The following is a 3816-nucleotide window of genomic DNA, read 5'->3' on the forward strand; positions in this document are numbered from 1 at the left end:
GGCAAAGACCTACTTTCCCATCAGTCTGGGAGTAGGCAGCTGTAAGACTTGTTTACTAAAAACATCCTCAAACCCCAAGACATTATGCTCCAATCACTTTCCTTTCCCTCTTCTTGCTCTCTCTTTTATTTGGATGCAGCTGTGGTCAGAACAACACCATTACTCTGGAAGCTGAGACAGTATGATTTAGCATTCAAGGATAACATGGACTATCTAATGAAACCTATAATGGATTTGGATCAATCCCATGCTGGCCTCCCAGCTGTCGGTCTGGGTTCCAAGAGCTCCCCCATGGTCAGATCAGCTGTCTCTGCTGGTTTTGCCAGAACATTCTTTGCCAGTTTGCTCATTGCTCCTCTGTCACTGGGTTCCATGGGTTCAGTTCAGTGTTTAACTGTGGGTGTTTGCCTCTTCTTCCATCAGTCACTGGATGAAGGTTCTAGGATGGCATATAGGGTAGACATCAAGTTCATTATCAGGAATGGGCATTTAACGTGGTCTCTCCACTATTGCTTAGCTTGCAGTTTGGTGCCATCCCTTTAGATCACCAGAGGTCTCACTGGTGCCAGATCTCTCTTCTAACCTATGACTCCCTCTATAATGGCATTTCTTATCCTGTTCTCCCCCTATTCTACTCCCCACTCAACCTTCTTGTTCCTCCATAACCTGCTCTCTCTTCCTCTTCTCCCCCTGTCTTCTTCCCAGCTCCCACTCCCTCCCTCTTTCGCCATGTTCCCAATCTGTTCAGAAGATCTTGCCACATTCCTCTTCTTTGGGATAACAGGTTCTTTCCTGTTTCTCAGACTCTTCTGTTAGTGATACCAAGAACATACCTGAACATAATAAAAGCAATATACAGTAAAACAACTGCTAACATCAAACTAAATGGAGAGAAACTCACTGTAATTCCTCTAAAATCAGGAACAAGGCAAGGCTATCCAATCTCTCCATACCTCTTCAACATTGTACTTGAAGTTCTAGCTAGAGAAATAAGACAACAAAAGTAGCTCAGGTGGATATAAATAGGAAAAGAAGAAGTCAAGCTTTCACTATTTGTAGATGATATGATAGTTTACATAAGTAACCTGAAAAACTGCACAAGTGATCTCCTAGAGTGAATGAATACCTTCAACAATGTGGCAGGATACAAGGTTAACTAAAAAAACCAGTGGCCCTATTATATACAGATGATAAAGTAGCTGAGAAAGAAATCAGAGAAACATCACCCTTTTTAATAGCCATAAACAGCATCAAATATCTAGGTATAATGTTAACCAAAGAAGTGAATGATCTGTATATAAAGACCATTGAGTGTCTAAAGAAAGAAACCAAAAATAATTCAAGAAAAAGGAAAGATCTCCTATGCTCTTGTATTGGTAAGATCAACATAATAAAAATGGCAATTTTGCCAAAAGCATTCTACAGATTTAATGCAATTCCTATCAAAATTCCAACACAATTCTTCAAAGACATTGAAAGAACAATAATCAACTTCATATAGAAAAACAAAAGACCCAGGAGAGTCAAAACATCCCTATACAATAAAAGAACTTCAGGAGGCATCACCATACCTTACTTCAAGCAATGTTACAGATCTATAGTCCTGAAAACAGCTTGGTTTTGGCACAAAAATTGACAGGTAGACCAATGGAATGAAATGATATCTGTGATTTTAACCCACACACCTATGAACGATAGACGTTTGACAAAGAGGCTGAAATTATACAGTGGAAAAATGAAAGCATCTTCAACAGATGGTGATGGCATAACTGGATGTTCTGGATTCCAGTGCAGCAACTCCCCTTTCTCAGGGTGAGCTTTCAAGTGCAAAAACCATATTCCGGGGTGACAAACTCCAGTTAACAGGAAAAATTAGCCAGAAGTGGCACTATAGAAGCCAAAATTTTAGTATGTTTTGACCAAGGTGTGAACATTTAGAGTTTTTCTCAGAGCTATGAACTTTGATGCATTAAGCCTTTGTTTTACTTATTAGAGTTGTGTTTTTTTATTCAAGTGCTGGCATTTTACATTTAATGGTATTTCCATCATGGATACAGTTGTGCTTAGGCATGTGTCTATGCACCAGGAGACTGTTGTTTTGTCAGATCCAGAAGAGGCTGTTGGAAAACCTGGAAAGCTGGATTTACTGATGATGTCGGCTTCCCTGAGAATTGGAAGAAAGTCTTCAGGGGAGGTATCCAGCACCTTTTTAAAAGCTGAAGCTTTTCTCCATCCCATCACAGTTACTGTCTTAAAGATAACACAACAGCCCCTCAAGATTAGTCACTTCTCTAAAGCTTTGACAGTCTGAAATATTTTATCAGGAATTCAAGAAGTAATCATGATTTGTTTATTGCATATTCTTTCCTCCCTTCCTCTCTCCCTCCCTCCTTCCTTTCCTCCTTCCCTCTCTTCATCCTTTCCTCCTTTATTTCTTCCTTCCTGTTGATGAAACTTTCTATTCAGCCAGGTTCCACTGCCTTTCAGTCCAAAATAACTACACAGACACTATATTAATTATAAAACAGTTGTTCAATAGGTAAGGCTTCTTGCTGGCTTGCATTCTTTTAATATTATCTCATAACTAACAATCTATGTCTTTCTACATGGCCTTATCTTATCAGAGAATTCCTGGTGCATCCTATCTTTGCATCTCTTTGAGACCCTCTGTCTTCTTTCCCCACCCTTCCATGGTCTGTTTGCCCCATCTAAGCTTACTGCCTGGTTATTGGCCAAACAGTGTTTTATTCATCAAACAATAAGAGACACATCACCATCCTTCCTTCCTTCCATCCCTGCTTCGTTCGTTCATTCATTCATTCCTTCTGCCCTCCCTCTCTCTCTCCCTCCCCTTCCTACCTGTGTCCTTCCATCCTTCCTCCCACTTGCACCCTTCCTTCCTTCCTTCCTTCCTTCCTTTCTTTCTGTCTGTCTTTTTGTCTGTCTGTCTTTCTTTTTCTTTTCGACATTTTGTCTCTCTGCATGTCTGGCTCTCCTAGAGGATGCTCTATGAGCCAAGTTAGCCTCATACTCACAGAGCTGAGTCAGCCTCTGCCTTCAGACTACTCTGAACATAGTCTTGGGCTATCACTTCATGCCTGGCTCAGGAATTTCTATTTAATTACCTTAACCATACTGTTAGTCTTAAAAATGATATGTATAGGTAATGTTTAACGTTAGTTTAAAGAATATCAAGACTTAGTTATTATTGTTAAGAAAATTATAATTAGATCATCATCAATATATTATAAGTGCTACTAATTTGTGATACGGTCTCACTAGGCTGTATTGCTATCCTAGCATTCTTGATGTAGACTAAAATGTCCAGGCCAGCAGAACTTAAAAGTAATGGGAACAGGAAGCAAATTTTCCCACAGGGACCCACTAGGGGTTATAGTGAGTGGAACTATTCCCCTATCTAACCTAGTGCCAGGAACCATTATTCTTGGCTATGGAGAATCCAAATACTATATTTGGCAGTTATTCAAATCATATACTGCCTCCTGGAGAATCATGTGCTAGAATTATAGGCTGGTTCTACCTCAATGGCTCTGTCACTGTTTTCAAAATGCCATTACATCTTTTCTGTTATGCCAGCTGATTTAGGAAGTTGGTAAATGTTGTAATACCAGTGGACTCCATGGATGTTGTACCTCTCAGGTCGAGAATTTAGTTCCTTTGTCAGAAGACATACCGTGTGGAATATCATGAATGGTTGTCAAGGTAATTTTGGTAAAATCATTACATGCAGGAGAGGTAAATCCATAGCCAGAATAAGTGTCTACTCCAGTAAGGACAAAGTGTTGTCCCTTCCAC

Source organism: Mesocricetus auratus, unplaced genomic scaffold (genome assembly GCF_017639785.1).
Source record: "Mesocricetus auratus isolate SY011 unplaced genomic scaffold, BCM_Maur_2.0 contig_9779_pilon_obj, whole genome shotgun sequence".
Lineage (NCBI taxonomy): Eukaryota > Metazoa > Chordata > Mammalia > Rodentia > Cricetidae > Mesocricetus > Mesocricetus auratus.